Source organism: Oryctolagus cuniculus, chromosome 14 (genome assembly GCF_051225735.1).
Source record: "Oryctolagus cuniculus isolate XC-2025 breed Fujian yellow rabbit chromosome 14, ASM5122573v1, whole genome shotgun sequence".
NCBI lineage: Eukaryota > Metazoa > Chordata > Mammalia > Lagomorpha > Leporidae > Oryctolagus > Oryctolagus cuniculus.
Window position 1 is genome coordinate 34,915,908 of NC_142880.1, and position 16,505 is coordinate 34,932,412.

General features: G+C 51.1%; 1 pseudogene; it reads left to right on the top strand.

Moving 5' to 3' along the window:
• Positions 1 to 2,199: 2,199 nt before the first annotated feature.
• On the top strand, positions 2,200 to 3,194 carry LOC103349582 (kelch repeat and BTB domain-containing protein 2 pseudogene; annotated as a pseudogene).
• Positions 3,195 to 16,505: the final 13,311 nt, after the last annotated feature.

Sequence of the window (16,505 nt, forward strand, 5' to 3'; positions counted from 1 at the left end):
TGGGCTCCTGCATCTGTCTGGGAGACCCAGAAGAAGCTCCTGGCTCCTGGCTCTGGATCAGCACAGCTCTGGCCATAGCAGCTATTTGGGGAGTGAACCATCGGATGGAAGACCTCTCTCCCTGTCTTTACCTCTCTCTGTCTCTACCTCTCTCTGTAACTCTCTTTCAAATAAATAAAATAAATCTTTAAAAAAATAGATTTATATGTTTTATTTGAAAGGCAGAGTTGTGGGGGGATAGGTCTTCCATCTGCTGATTCACTCCCCAAATAGCTGCAATAGCCAGAGCTGAGCCAATCCAGAGCCAGGAGACAGGAGCCAGGAGCTTCTTCCGGGTCTCCCACATGGTTGCAGGGGCCTAAGCGCTTGACCCATTTTACTTGGGCCATTATTCGCTGCTTTCCCAGGCCATAGCAGAGAGATGGATGGGAAGTGGAGCAGCCGGGACTTGAACCAGTGCCCACAGGGGCTGCTGGCATTGCAGGAGGCAGTTTTATCCACTATGCCACAGCGCCAGTCCCTGGGCAATTTTCATGTGCACTAAACCCACCTTTGATTATGGTCAGATCTGCTGGTGAAATATTTCACTGTTATTCATTTTAGTTACATCACTTTTCAAGTTTCCTTTTTTTTATTATTTGACTGGCAGAATTAGAAAAAAGACAGATTTTTTCATCTACCGGTTCACTCCCTAGATGGCTGCAATAGCCAAGGCTGGACAAACAAGGGCTAAAGCTGGGAGCCAGGAGCTCCATCCAGGTCTCCTATGTGGGGCAGCAGGTACCTAACTCCTTGGGTTATCACCTGCTGCCCCCTCAGTGTGCTTTAGCAAGAAACTGAAGTCAGGATTTAGTGACAGTGCTCAGGTATGCTGATAAAGGATTCAGGCATCTTAACCAAAATCCTAACCACTAGGCTAAACACCTGCTCCCATTTTTCAAATGTTAAGATTCAGGTTCTCTATCGAAATGTGCAATCCTGACTTGAAACTTCTACATACAAGCACAGTTGTCCGGGGGTTTGTTGGAATGAAAAACATCATGAATTTTCTCTGTTATAGCACACTTTGTCCTACTGTGTGCCTGAACATTTTATTTATTTATTTGTTTATTTTTTGAGTGCCAATAAACATATATGAAAAAGTTTAGAAAAAAATTGAGGTCTCTTCCAGAAAAATTAGTCTTTGCTTCTTCCAGGTAGTCAGGGCTATGAACAGTCCTGGCATCTGTAAACCCAGTCTACAATTGAGATCCCTCACCAGGAGCTCAATTTCTACAAAAATCAGTCATTGCTAAGGGCAGAGCTCTTATGGGTCCCCATCCCAAGCCCCGGCATTTTCCCCGGTGACACCCTGAACACCACTTGCTGTTGCCATAAGCCCTGCACATGTGCACACCTGCTCAGCGTCTCGGAACCTTAGCAGTGTCTGCAGCACTGGGAGTCCACAGGGGTAGGTAGTCCTGAGGGGCAGGGAGACCTCACTTCCTTCTGGGTCTCTGTGTTCCCCCTGGATCTTGGCCTTGTGATCTTTAATGCAGTCATCCCAGTGTCTCATAATTCTGTTCACATTTCTTGTTGTTCTCACAGGGAGATGAAAGAACCCCCACCAACTCATCCGTGGCCAGAAATAAAACTCTCCCTGATCCTTGGGTCCTCCCCTCCTGAGCCTGTGGCAAGGAGTGCTCTTTCCTCACTGGCATCTTTTTTAAATTTATTTATTTATTGGAAAGGCAGAGTTATAGAGAGGCAGAGAGAGAGAGACAGAGATTTTCCATCTGATGGTTCACTCCCCAGATGGCAACAACAGCTGGAGCTGCACTGATCCAAAGCCAGGAGCCAGGAGCTTCTTCTGGGTCTCCCACATGGGTGCAGGGGCCCAAGCACTTGGGCCATCTTCCACTGCTTTCCCAGGCCATGGCAGAGAGCTGGATTGGAAGTGGAGTAGCCAGGACTTGAACCAGCACCCATATGGGATGCTGGCACTGCAGGTGGCAGCTTTACCTGCTATACCACAGCTCTGGTCCCCTCACTGGCATCTTATGCTCATCAACCCGTGGGTTTCCCCAGGACAGGGGCCATGCCCTGTCCTGTCCTCAGCACTTTACATGGCACCCCCTGCACTACAGTCACTCCAGAAGCATTCACTGGATTGGTTGGCTAGATGTGAAGGCATAAACCTTACCAAGAATTCCCCATTGACCTGTGAATTGCTTTTATTGGTTTGACACACAGCAAAATACCTGGTTTCCATAGACACCGATGCTTTTTGTCCACATAAAACCATCTTTGGTTTGTTGTGAAGGCTACATCTATGCAATTGGAGGAGATAGCGTAGGTGGAGAAGTTAATCGGAGGACCATAGAAAGATACGACACTGAGAAGGATGAGGGTCTGCGGTAAGCCCTTGGCCTTGTGCATGACAGTGGAGTGCCACTGTTGTGCTTCATGATTGCATTTCTGTGATCATGTACTGTTATTTTCCAAAGTCTGATTCATGGGTAGAAATGGCCATGAGACAGACTAGCAGGTACTTTGCCTCAGCTGCAGCTTTTGGTGATAAAATTTTCTATATTGGAGGATTGCATATTGCTACCAATTCTGGCATCAGACTCCCTTCTGGCACTGTAGATGGGTCTTCAGTAACTGTGGAAATATATCATGGAAATAAAAATGAGTGGAAAATGGCAGCCAACATCCCTGCTAAGAGGTATTCTGACCCCTGTGTTAGAGCTGTCGTGATCTCAGATTCTCTGTGTGTGTTTATGCAGGAAGCACACTTAGATGAGCAAGCTAAGTATGTCACCTACCAATATGATGTAGAACTTGACCAGTGGTCTCTGCGACAGCATATATCTGAACGTGTACTGTGGGACTTGGGCAGAGTTTTTTTTTATTTTTTGACAGGCAGAGTGGATAGTGAGAGAGAGACAGAGAGAAAGGTCTTCCTTTGCCATTGGTTCACCCTCCAATGGCTGCCACGGCCGGCGCACTGCGGCCAGCGCACCGTGCTGATCCGATGGCAGGAGCCAGGTGCTTCTCCTGGTCTGGGCAGAGATTTTTGATGCACTGTGGGGAAACTTTACCCGTGCTTCCTTGAAGAATCTCCATGGAAACCACCAACTTATCTCTTCTCACCAGATGGGACAGAGGAATTTGAACTGGATGGAGAAATGGTTGCCCTGCCACCTGTATAGTTGGGGAATTCAGGGAGTGCATGTCTGATTTATGTGCTTTATCATTTGTTTGCTAAATGAGAGGCTATGAAAGGACTAAATAGGAGTACGTAAAAAATCTATCTTTGATACATTTTATTTTTATGCCCTACTTAATATTTGCATCAGTATAATATATATACATATATATATATATCAGTGAGTCTTACAGAAAGATATGCTTCTGTAATATGAAATAGGTTATTCAGTAATTGAGAAACTTTCACATGTATCATGAGAGCATAAGAATCTGGATTATCTAACATTGTTAGCCCTGTGTATGTACAGTTCAAAAAGTTCACTTATGAAGTAATTTTTTGTTCTTGGTGTGGTATATCACAAATTGTGCTGAGGTTATTTTAGAGTGTGTATTTTATTCCTGTGCTTCTTTTCTGAAGTCTTGGATTATAGTTTTTTCAGTGTAATTAATTCAGCTTCACTTAACACTAATGTCCATGTTGGTATAGAGTTGTTGTCTAAATCCTATATGATGGTCAAGGAAGATCTTCCACACAGTATTATGGTATTACACAGGGAATGCTATGACTGCAGGATCATATACTATACTATTAGGTGCATGTATTCTCTTTCAACTAACTTATGCTTGTCTATCTAGAATACAGGTTGCTCAGTCCACTGGTCATATGCCAGGTTTGGACTTACGTTGCTGGATTTGCAATAAGAATTGCTAGCCCCTCATTGTGCGGGTCTGCATGGAGGGTTTAATCAGTAAATGTCTCCACTCTGTTTTACATTTACATTGGCTCATGCATATAACTACCTGCTGCTGATGCAGTTCTCCATCTTAAAGATTTTTAGTGGGTTTACCAGTTACATCTTAATTTACATCTTAATTACATCTTAATTTAATAACAAGCATGACTGTAGAGTGATTGTGTACAGGTATCTGTTAGCTGTCAGGGTTTGTTTTTTAAACCTGTTATGTGTGTGTGTTGTGGGGGTAGGATTAGAAAGGTGAACTGTTCAGGAATTTTCTGCACAAGCTGTGCAGATGGACAGGTAACTAGCACTGCTCTGGCATTAATCCCAGGAACCACTAGCAGTAGTGGGGCACCGCCAATTTAACATGAGCACAGGTGCTTCATGACAAACATTACTAGTATGTTCAACTGCATAAGGTTCTGGCACTGTATTTTGAATGACATTAATTTATTAAGTAAATTGTATATATTCAGAAAAAGAAAGGAAGGAAGAAAAGGGCTTGAGGGAATGAGGGAGGAAGAGTGGTAGGGAACTATGCATATCTTTAGAATTTTACATGGAAATACATGAAATCTATTCTCTATACGAATAAAATTAATACAATTTTAAAGGATTTTTGAATTTTTATTTATTTGAGAGGTAGAGTTACAGACCGTGAGAGGGAGAGACAGAGAGAAAGGTCCTCCTTCCATTTTTCACTCCCCAAATGGCCGCCACAGCCAGAGCTGTGCCTATCTGAAGCATGGAGCCAGGTGCTTTCTCCGGGGGTCTCCCATGTGGGTGGCAGGGACCCAAGCACTTAGGCCATCTTCTGTTTTCCCAGGCCATAGCTGAGAGCTAGATTGGAAGAGGAGCAGCGGGGACAAAAACCGGCGCCAATATAGGATGCCGGTGCCACAAGTGGAAGATTAACCTACTGTGCCACAGCGCCAGCCCCAATACAAAATTTTTAAAATTTGATTGACATGTAAGATGGAGATAAAAGTGAAACATGGTAAATATAGTTAATAATAATGAATTATATTTTCCAAAAGGCTGAACAAAAATAAACATTCATGAAATGATAACTGTGATGCTCATAGAATGTTCTTATATTAGAAAAAAAGTAATACTGTGTTTTCATGCTGAGAACTGATGAGTCTTAAAATTAATAGAAAATATGTACTATGAAAACAACTATGCATAGATTTAAATATTTTTGCAGAAATACTTATTTTTCAATTCCATGTTTCTAAAATCTTCTCAATGTTATATATGCTAAGAAATCTCCCCTGAACCCCATGTTGTTTTTGTACCACCCAGTACTGAAAGTGAGTCTTGTCTGACTTGTTTTCAGGTTATATGTTATGATTAAAAAGAAATAAAATAGCATATTTGCAGTTGTTAAATTCTGGACTTTTTTGTTTTCAAAGATTTATTTATTTATTTGAAAGGCAAAGTTACAGATGGTGAGAGAGAGAGAGAGAAAGAGATCTTCCATCTTCTGGTTCACTCCCCAAATGGCCACAAAAGCTGGAGATGGGCTAATCTGAAGCCAGGATCAATGAGCTTTTGGGCCTCTCATGTGGATGCAGGGTACTAAGTACTTGAGCAATCTTCTACTGCTTTCCCAGGTGCATTAGGGGGAGCTGGATCAGAAGTGCAGCACTTGGGACACAACCCAGTGCCCATATGGGATGTTAGTGCTACAAGCAGCAACTTTACCCACCAGGACACTGTGCCAGCCCCAAAACTTTGGACTTCTAAGACAGAAATTTCACTGATTGGAAGCTAAAGATATTTTTCATCCATTATCTCAAAGAGACTTGGCATTGTTTAGCAATAAACCCAGAGTACCCAACTTTACTATTTAGGTTGCCTGTCTATGCTGAGGTACATGCATTGCCGGTGGTCACTTCCTTGTGAAATTTGATTGTATTTAAAAACAAAGCAAAAGAAATACCAGCACTGTTAAGAAACATGAAGTTTAAAATAAATACATAAACCTTCAAATACAGCAGTCCATAGTTTCTTAAGGTTTCATGCTGTAAATTTTCAAAACATCAAAAGCCAAGAATAAAATGAGGAACAATAAGACAAAAAGAAAATACTTAGCAATACTGCTAATGACAATAATGTTAACAGTTTAGTTATATGCCCTATACCAATTGTGTTCTTCCAAATTGTGACCCACGCACACAGACCCCCATAATTACCTTAATAAACACTTAGAAATCTGGAATATTTTGTAGAAAAGTGCTCATGGAACCCAGCCCTCTTTTGAAAAGACATTTATCCTAGTAAAAGGGAAAGAAAGCCAAGGCAAAACAGTCAAAATGAAGACAACTCTGATCATTGAGATTTCAGATAGTAAAGTTTAGATCTGTTCTCATGGATAATCCACACATACGTAATTATCTTTCACTTTCATTAATTTTCCAATGAAGGCAAAAATGCTGTCAATAAGCTTTTGGAAGGCATTAACAGTCTATTAACAAACTTTGCATGGGAGTATAATCTACACATTTCATTTCTCCAAGGTGGGACAGTGAATATATTTAACTAGCAAAAGGTCTGAATCAGGATTTCTAATACTCACTAAAAACACTTTGGAAGAAATATTTGCCTAAACTTTATTTTGGGATAGTCAAGTAGCATAAAAAAGAATACTTTCAATTCATTGCCATTCTCACAGTGCTCTAAACTCTTCACTCTGGCTCTAAAACAAAATTGCATCATAATTACTGCCAATCTCCATAATTACTCAGAATATAAGTCAATGATGCACAGAGATTTGATCAGCCATATTGATAATTTTAAAAGAAAGAGAAGTAAAATACTGGGGGGAGGGGGAGCAGCAGATAGTATGGTAAAAAATAGTCTTAGATTGGGGCCGGCGCCGTGGTGTAGTGGGTAAAGCTAACGTCTGCACCACCAGCTTCCCATATGGACACCGGTTCGACTCCTGGCTGCTCCACTTCTGATCCAGCTCTCTGCTATGGCCTGGGAAAGCAGTAGGGGATGGCCCAAGTCCCTGAGCCCCTGCACCCACAAGGGATCAGGAGGAAGCTGATAGCTCCTGGCTCCAGGCTTCAAATCGGCACAGCTCCACCCATTGAGGCCAATTGTGGAGTGAACCAGCTGGTGGAGGACCTCTGCTTCTCTCTGCCTCTCCTCTCTCTGTGTAACTCTGACTTTCAAATAAATGAACAAATCATTAAAAAATAGTCTTAGAGGCCAGTGCTGATCACTAGGCTATTCCTCTGCCTGCAGCACCGGCACCCCAGGTTCTAGTCCTGGTTGGGGCGCCGGATTCTGTCCCGGTTGCTCCTCTTTCAGTCCAGCTCTCTGCTGTGGCCCGGGAAGGCAGTGGCTAATGGACCGGGAAGGCAGTGGCTAATGGCCCAGGTCCTTGGGCCCTGCACCCACATGGGAGACCAGAAGAAGGCACCTGGCTCCTGGCTTCGGATTGGTGCAGCGCCGACTGTAGCAGCCATTTGAGGGGTGAACCAACGGAAGCAAGACGTTTCTCTCTGTCTCTCTCACTGTCTAACTCTGCCTGTCAAAAAAAAAAAAATAGTCTTAGATTCATCCTGTATACAATTCACATTCACCAATAGGCATACAGGCAAACCCCTAAAATAAACCTTAAAGCTACACTTGTTTATTTTCTTATATTCAATTTTTTCTATGCTTTGAATCTTATTCTTTTGAATCTAATCTTTTGAAGGCATATACTCATTCTGTTCCTTGTGTGTTAATTATATATGGTTCTCACCACATTCAGAATTTTCAGATCTCCCTTTGATCAGTTCTTATTGCTTTCTCATCCAAGTCAGCTGGAAACAGCTCCAAACTCAGTTTTTCCCATTTTTGGAGATGCTACAATGTGTGGGGTTTTGCTTCTAATTCTTCTCTTTTAAAAAAAATATTTTCACTTTCATTATTTTTGTGGTCTTCATTTCTTAATTAATTTTTATTCCCAAATTCTATGCCATTATAAAAGATATACTGCACAGTGTTTTTCTTACACATTAGTGTTTGGGTTGCTTTCATATTTGGCTTTCATGAATACCACTGCAGGGAGCCTTTATGGGCATGTGGATTTTGTATCCTTTAGTGGCATACCTGGGAGAGAAACTGCTGAGTCACTAAATAGACCCATGTAGAACACGCTGAGAAACTGCTGAATTACTGTCAATAGTCGCTGCACTATTTTACTGGAAGTCTATGAAGGCTCCATGCTCTTCATGTCCCTATCAACATTTATCTATGGCTGAATCAGTCATTTTACTGAATATGAATTGATGTCTTCCTGAAGAGTTGATTGCATTTCCAACAACTAACAGTCACGGGAGTGACACTGGTCTTGGGAGATTTCAGCTCGCGCTGGTTTTCTGCACTTTTCTCAGTGTTACCGAGTTGTTTTCTCAACAAAGGACACCTCTGGGGTTCCCATTCCCCAAAGCAGAGCCAGGGAAGCTATTTTGCAAAAAACTCTCCTGGCCCCTGGCAACAAAGGCACAGCAGGAGCGGGAAACAGTTCTCCTGTGGCAGGCTGGGGGAGGGGCAGGAGGCAGCAGGAGCCACCCCACACCATTGCAATGGCCGAGTGTGGCCTAGTGCTTGCTGCCCTGAGCTGCTCCACCCATCAGGCCGGTGCCCCATGCCCCCTGGGAGCTGGGATGCTCAGCCCAGTCGACATGAGAAAACTGAGACAGGCGCCTGCCCACCTGGCTGCCACCTGGATGGCCGTGTGGTTTTGGTCATCGTGGCTCAAACTCAGTCTCCCCCACCAAGTTCCTCTCCTGGGACCCCCCACCCCCACTGCCGTCCAACCACATCTTGACTGGGCGCCAGGGCAGCTGGCTGGTGTTGAATGAAAGGAGACAAGACAATGCCGGCTTTGAGGATTGCATAGGATGGTAAAATGATGTGACTGAAATAAAACAGGGAAAGAGGGGGAGGGCCCTGAAAAGGCAGCGGGGAGGCAGCTGGGACCTCTGATGGGCTGGGCAGGGAAGGTATCACTGGGCAGGCGAGGGAGGGAACCTGTGGCTGCAGGTGCAGGAGAAGCATGTGCAAAGGCCCTGGGGCAGAAGCATCTTTGTGGTGCTCACAGCTCAGCTAGGAGGCCAGCAGGGCCAGAGCAAGGTGAGCCAGGGTGAGTGGCAGAAGGCAACGTGACAGTGTCGATGATGGTGAGGTCAGGGGGGGTCTTGGGGGCTGCGGCAGCCATTGTTGGGGGTGGGGGCAGAGAGGGACATGTGCTGATCTCTGTCTTAATGGAGCCCTTCCAGGGCTACATGGGGCTTGAGTGGAAGCTGGGAGCCTGGCAGGGGGCTCTTGTCACCCAGGAGCAAGGGGAAGTCACACCCAGCTGTGGGGGTCTGGAAGGAGGCCCAGAAGACGAGTGGTGCGTGGGCCTGGGTGGCCCAGTTAGGAACCGTGTCACCACCCACCACTCGCTCCTGAGCCCTGAGCCGTGCTCCTCTGCCTCCTGTGATCCTCAGGCTCACCCCTTCTCCATCCCCAGCCACAGCACCAACCTTCAAGCTTCCACTGTCACTGGCCTGCTGCATGGCCTCTCCTCCTCGGCCACCTGCCCTGCTACCTCCCATGCAGCCGCCTCCCCACCAGCCCTGTGACTCCTCATCTCCCACCGGTTGGTGCTCATAGCTGGGTGGCTACAGCCAGAGCACTCCCAGCCTCACCTGATGCCACTGTGGGGGCCTGAGTGCTACCACCCTGGGGGAAATTGGGCCCCCCCATGGAAGGGGGAGTGTGGCTGGCTCACCAGCACCCCATAGTGCCTGGCCCGGGTAATCTCCACATACCCAGCCTCACTCAGAAGGGCCCTGGCGGGAAGGCATGGGTGCAGGGATGGGCCTCGGAGGAAGCTCACAGCTCAGTGACATCACCACTCTGCCATGACCTAGGGCAAGTCCCCTCACCGCCCTCTGCAGCCTTGCTGGGCCCCCTCTGCCAGTCGGGATCAGTAAGCCTTATTTTTGCAAGGCCTGGGAGGGTCATGGGGGTGTGGGTTTATAGTGACCTGGGACAGTGTCTCAACAGACCTCCAGCCCTTAAAGCAACAGACACAGCTGAGAGCGACCAATGGGGCTTCCGCCCCAGCTCAGCCACTTCTCAGCCAGGCAACCTACAGCAAGCCCCTCCTCCAGTCCCCTACAGAACGTAGCCCACCTCTTGCCAAGGCAGCAGCAGGTGCACCCAGCGCACAGTAGGCGCTCAGTAGTGGTGCTGGAGTGCATGCACCTCACCCTGCAGGCAGCTGGACCAGCCCCTGGCCCCAGTCAGGGCAGTTGTGGGCCCAAGGGGATGTTTCTGTCTCCCACCCATGGTGGGCTCAGCAGAGCACTGCCAAGGCCCCTGGCATGCAGACAAAGAGCTGTTGTCGCCACAGATCTAAAATTGCTGCCTCTGATTGCCGCTGCACAAGCTGGCCGCAGCTGCCTGCTTCCCCATCCAGTTGGGTCTATTTCAAGAATGCACTGATTAGTGCTGATTGCGCCCTGATTATGGGGGGTGCGCCGCCCAGCCCCCTCCCCAGGCTCTGCAGGGAGCTGCTCCCCCTCCAAGGCCCTGGCTGTCACCCAGGGGCCGCTGGGCCAGGGCTGGGATCCGCATTCCTCTGCCAGCCCCCAGCGGGTCATTTCCACCTCCCAGGCCTCTCCCTCTTCTGCTAAAGCCTTCCAGTCTCAGGGAGGCAGAAACAGCATGGGGCCCAGGCTACGGGTAACTGTGACCGGTAAAACATGTGTGTATGCACAGTGCATGCCTCTGGCTGCACTTGAGGCTGCACTTTGCAGGTGCACGGGAGCCTCCACAGCCAGGTCTTCCCCTGCCTCAGCCACGGAACTGGCCTTGAGCGCTGGCTCACATGCAGGCCCCACCACAATGATGGAGGTGTGGCTTTTCACCTGTTGGGGCAGCCGTGGCGTGGCCTGCCCAGCACACCCGACAGTGGTGGGAGGACCTGAGGAGAGGTCAGCATGCGGCCACCACCCCACAGCCTGCTCTGTGCTCCCTGGGAAGAGAGACAGTCTGTCAGCAGCCATGCTGTGGATCCTCCTGTGTTTGTCTTGGTGACCCGTTGGGGCCCTGCATCTGCTCTGTGAGATGGAGCATCTCAGGCGCCCCAGTGCCCTGGTGGAGGGATAACTGGGAGGCACGTGCTTCTGGACTTGATGCGCAGAGGTTGGAATCAGCAGTCCTGCTGGGGGCAGTCACTCACTAGGTGACAGGGGTCAGTGGTTCTCCTTGGGGAAAGCCCCCTTCCCCCCACTTCCTCCCCAAGCCATAAACCAGACAACAGTCAGTCCTGCCTCAGGCTCCCCACTCACCCAGCTGCTGCCATCTGACCTGTTTGCTGTCCAGTGGAGCCCCTCGCTGGCAGCCCCCCAGCCTGAGCCCCCCAGCAGCTGTGCCTGGACCACAGCAGGAGCCTCCTCACTTCTGCACAGCAGACAGAAAAATCTCAAAGTGCAAACAGAACATAGCCTCCCCTGCTCCCAGCCAAAACATCCAGGTGAAACCTTGCACCTGTGGCCCACGAGACTCTGTGGCTCTGTCCCCTGCCCCTGTCCAGCCTCACTGTATGCCATCAACTCCATCTCACAGCCCCTGCATTCCTGGGTGGGGCACCTCTCCTTTCTAGTAACCCCCACCATTTGTTAGCCAGGACTCACACCTCCCTTCCCGGAACCACCCTGGAGGTGGTGAGCTCCCTGTGCAAAGAGGAAGGCAGGGAAATCCCATGCATCCACCTGGGAAGAGCTCAGAGGGAACATGTGCTTCGGATCTGAGTCCCACTTCTCTCTCCCTACCCGGAGACCCCCATGGAGCGTGGGGTGCATGGGCAGTGGAGACGTGGCCCCAGTCCCCAGCGTCACTGGCAACCTCAGCCAAGGCCTGCTGGCAGTAGTGGGGCTTCCAGGACCTGGCTCAGAGATAATTTCTCCGTGGGTTTTCTGCTTGGCACCGGGCCGGGCAGCCTGGGAAGGGGAACGGTTGCATGCCTGGGGTCCCTGGATGCAGAATCTCATGCCTCCCAGGATCTCTTCCCCTCTGCTGCTCTGAGACCCTCACCTCGGATCCCCCATCACTCCCCGCACCCCTTCCTCTGCCTCTTGCCCTCTTCTCCACTCCCACATTTCTCCTAGTCCTCCTTCCTCTCCCCCCAACCCCCACTCCCAAAGGCCCCTCTCCTCCCCACACACTCCTGGCCTTGGCTCCCACCTCCACTGGCATCCTCCCTCCCTGTCTGTCTGCCCCTCCCCCTCTACCTCCCTGCCAGGCCAGGAGGGCGGAAGGTGCCAGGCCAGACAGGGCTGTCTGCACAGTTCAATGCAATGACTTTGTCCAGGCAGGAACCCTGTGGCTTTGCAGCCATCTGGTGTTCAAGGCCCCCAGCACCCCTTGGGATGGGGCTGGGTTCCAGGGTCACAGTCCTGAGGTGGGTGAGAAGGGGATGCAGGCATGCAGGGCAGGGCAGGTTTACAGAGGAGGCCTCCCTGGCCCAGGTGCAAGAGCACAGGCCTGGGTTCGGACCTTGGCTGTGCCCCCAGTTGGCTTGTGGCAGGACCTCAGTTCCCCCTCTTTAGAACAGGGATTGGGCTAATTCCTACCTCCATGGTTGCTATGAGGATTGAAGGGGCTGAATGTGAAGTACTTAGCACCTGCCTGGGCCCACAGCAGCTGTGGTCGGTGTAACAGGAGGTGCAGGTGCATGGGGAAAAGACAGTCCCGGGGGTTCGGACACCCAGTGCACCTTCACTGCCTCCTCTTCATCCCTTCCCATTCTCGGCAGGGTTGGGGTGACCTACTCTGCATGATGCACAGAAGATGCGCCCCTTGCCCCAGGCCTCACAGCATGCCCAGCAGGCCAGGGCTGGAGCTCACCGGTGTGGCCCCTTGCATTCCCAGCATTGGGCCCCAGCTCTGGGCACCCTCGTGGATGTTGGCATAGGGGAAGAGGCAGGATGTGTGCCCACATCCCAGGATTCAGCAGCCCCCTCCCCCTGCCCCCATTGCTAGGTGACAGCTGCTCGCTTCTGAGGTAGCAGCCAGGGCTGAGCAGAAGAGGCTGCAGCAGCTGGCTCCGTTCCTCCAAGATATGTTGTGAAAGCTGCTCCTGAGTCACTAGGGAATTGCAGCCTCCCAGAACAGAGTCTGTCCAAGGTCACTGAGATGTGAGTTAACACAGCCAGGTGCCGCAGTACCAGAGCTGACAGGACCCTCAGAAAGCTGGCAAGCACCCAGCACACAGGCTGTGTCCGTAATTCCTGAGCCCAGGGCAGACATGGCCAAGCAATGATCATGCACTCCACCAAGCCCAGGGCAGACATGGCTAAACATTTTATTGTCTATTCCAACCCTCACTTCACCGAAGCAGAGACTAAGGCCCTGGGAGAGATGTTGGGGTTGAGATGTGAGCCAATTAACCCTGGGGCTTAGCTCTGGGTTGTCCTATTGCATAGCTGCACACACGCAGGCTGGCTTTGGTGACACGAGCCCTGCCCTTGAAAGTGAAGTGGGGGTGTGAGGCAGGCACTGCACAGATTCTCCCTGTGTCCCCCGTGCATGGAAGCCCCAGCCCCGGAATACCTGCCTCGGTTCTGACTTGGCCATTCCTAGGGTCTCTGCATTCCTGGGGCAGGTGTTTGCCCTGAACAGCTTCATCCTGTGGCAAGAGGGAAAGGTGGTGGCAGGTGGGGCGGACAGGTTCCAGCAAGAGCAGGAAGGAGTCGGCACCACCTGGCTACAGTGGGGTGCGCTGGCTGTGAGGTCCTAGTCTATATCCTGCTCATGATCTCCATCTCCCCTTCACTGCCCTCCTCCAGCTCTGCCTCCCCCTTGTGTGAGGGGGAATGCATCAAGGGCCCATGTATTGAGCCTCCCTCTCTCGCCTCCTCCAGGCACCCACCCAGCCCTGACTCCAGGCTCCTGTAGTCTGCCCAGTGGGTGGGAGCCCCTGCAGACAGGGTTGTGGCTTAGGTGACTCCGTTCACCCAGAGCACACACTTGGTGCTTTGGTGAAGGGCCTGGAGCTGGTGTTCAGTGTTAGTGCATGAACGGATGAACAAGTGAATGAGAGTGAAGGACTGAATAGACATAGCCCCGTGCCTGCTGGATCCCCTGAAAGACAGCAGGGGGCTGGTGGTGCAGGCATGGAACCCCACAGCCCCATGCCTGCTGGATCCCCTGAAAGATGGCAGGGGGGTGGTGGTGCAGGCATGGAACCCCACAGCCCTGTGCCTGCTGGGTCCCCTGAAAGATGGTAGGGTGGTGGGGGTGCAGGCATGGAACCCCACAGCCCTGTGCCTGCTGGGTCCCCCGAAAGATGGCAGGGTGGTGGTGGTGCAGGCATGGAACCCAGAACTGAGGGGTGGAGTTAGTTGCTGGCTGACTGCAGGCTGGGGCTGCTCTCCCATGCCAGGCCTTAGGCTGCTCACCTGCCCGGTGAGGAGGTGCTACAGATTAGAGCCCCTGTGTGTGCTTCACTATGCCTGGGCCACCAGCCCCCTGCAGCTGATGGGGGGAGAGGTGGGGCTGGGGGACTGGGTCTGGAAGGGCGCACAGTGCTTTGTGCCTGGTGGGTTCAGGGGAGGACAGTGGAGCTAGAGAGAGTATCCTGCAAAGATTTTCTAAATAGGAAGGCAAGATTTAAAATGCAAAGGTCCTGGAAAAAGTACATGTGTTGTGCAAGTGCACACACAGTACATGCACACCCATGCACACACCACATGTGCACACACATGCAGGTTTCCCTGGTCAAGCACTTGGCTTCTCCTCCCCTAGAAATGCTGCTGTCTTCCTGATTGCATCTGAAATGCAGTCACTCCTGACCCAGCCATGCTGCTGTTAGGCAGTAACAACCATGGGTCCTGTGGGTGCCAGCAGCTGGGAGCAGGGGAGCAGGTGCTGGGGCTGCCTACAGTCTGCTGTGCATGGCCCAGGTCTGGGTGCATTTGTTAGGCCTTCCTGGAGTAGCGAGGGCCTTCCTAGGGGAGCACAGTCACCCCTGTAGCTGCTGTGGCAGTGGGTGCTCTCCCTGGCTGCGCCGGTTTGCATGGCTCCTGATCAGGACAGAGGGCTCCTCACAGCCTGTGTGTGTCTGATGGACACAGGGCCACTCCTGAGAACCATCTCCGCACGATTTCTCTGCATGCTGTTCCAGTCAGTCCCTCTGCCTCTTCCCCTTTCAAAGGATCAGAAACCGCACTGAGCCAGAGGCAGTGGTGGTCCCCAGTGAGCTCCTTCACCGACCATTTGTGAGTTCACCAACTAGAATCTTACTCAACCCCTGGCCTGAGCCAGCCCGCATGCTGGCTGCATGTTTCTTGGCTGTGGAAAATACACAAGAGTAAGCAGGAGAGGAAAGGCACCACCAGTCAGCACAGGAAACAGCCACAGTGGTGTGTGCCAGGGGACAGTAAAGGGATGGGAGTCAGGCAGAGAAGGAACCAGGCCAGCAGCATGCAGAGAACAGCATTCTGGAAGAAGGGCAGGAGACAGTGGTCAGACCAGCTGACCAGGGAGGGTGGGCGCAGGCAGCAGGACCTGGTGGCCAGGAGGTGCAGGAAGCAGGCGGGCAGCAGCAGGGTATAGTCTTTCTGCCTTGGGCATCTGTGGCCATGCCTGGGGTTTGTTGTTGGGGACCCACCACACGGACCCACCACACCCCAGAACTCAAGTCCTCAGTGTGCTGCGCCCCTCCCCAGGATGGAATTGGCCAGCCAAGCTGGGCCTCAGCCCTGTGGTCACAGCAGCAACTGTGAAAGCATCCACGCAGTGCCCACACCTGGCTGGCCATCACCTGAGGCCACCTGCTGGGCTGGACCCAAGACCTCTCACGAGGTTAGGGCCCAGGACACAAATTCCCCTGGGCCCCCGAGACTCCTGCCCTTTTGTTCTCTGGATTCCCAGAGGGGGCTGGACAGACAGACACCTGGTCCTGGTTACAAGGAACCCCCCATAGCCCTGAATCCATCATCCACACCCATAGGGGACTGCAACTCTTCTAAAGCGTCTCCAGGCTCCTGGCTCCCTGTTCACCCTGATGTGCCATTCAAGTCTTCCATGCTGGGGCACCTCTGCTGAGCCCAGAGGGGAAACCTGGCCCCAGCTGGAGCCCTAGCAGAAGTCCCGTGTGAACTGGGAGAGCCCGAACTGCCCACTCCCCATCTTCCCTGGGGAATTGGCTCTCATGGCCATCCCTCTGTCCACCAAAAACACTTTAGAAGGTGCGCCAAGCTCCTGGTACACAGCAGGCATGTAATCAGTGCCAGGTGATGTCCCAGTGGGCTTCTAGTGCCTCTTGTGGGTGGTGGGTGGAGAACACCAGCAACTTCCAAGCCACTCAGCAGAACTGCTCCTTGTTGCTGCTCAGACATGCATGCGAGAATATCTCCAGCAGCTCTCCTTGGTCATGGCCCAGGGTGCCAGGCGTGTGCCTCCACCCCACTCCACCCCACCCCACCCCACCCCACCTCACCGAGGCAAAAGGGCAGAGGAGGAAGGATGGCCCCAGTGTCCTGGCTCCCTTGGGGCGGGGGCACAAGCTCACTC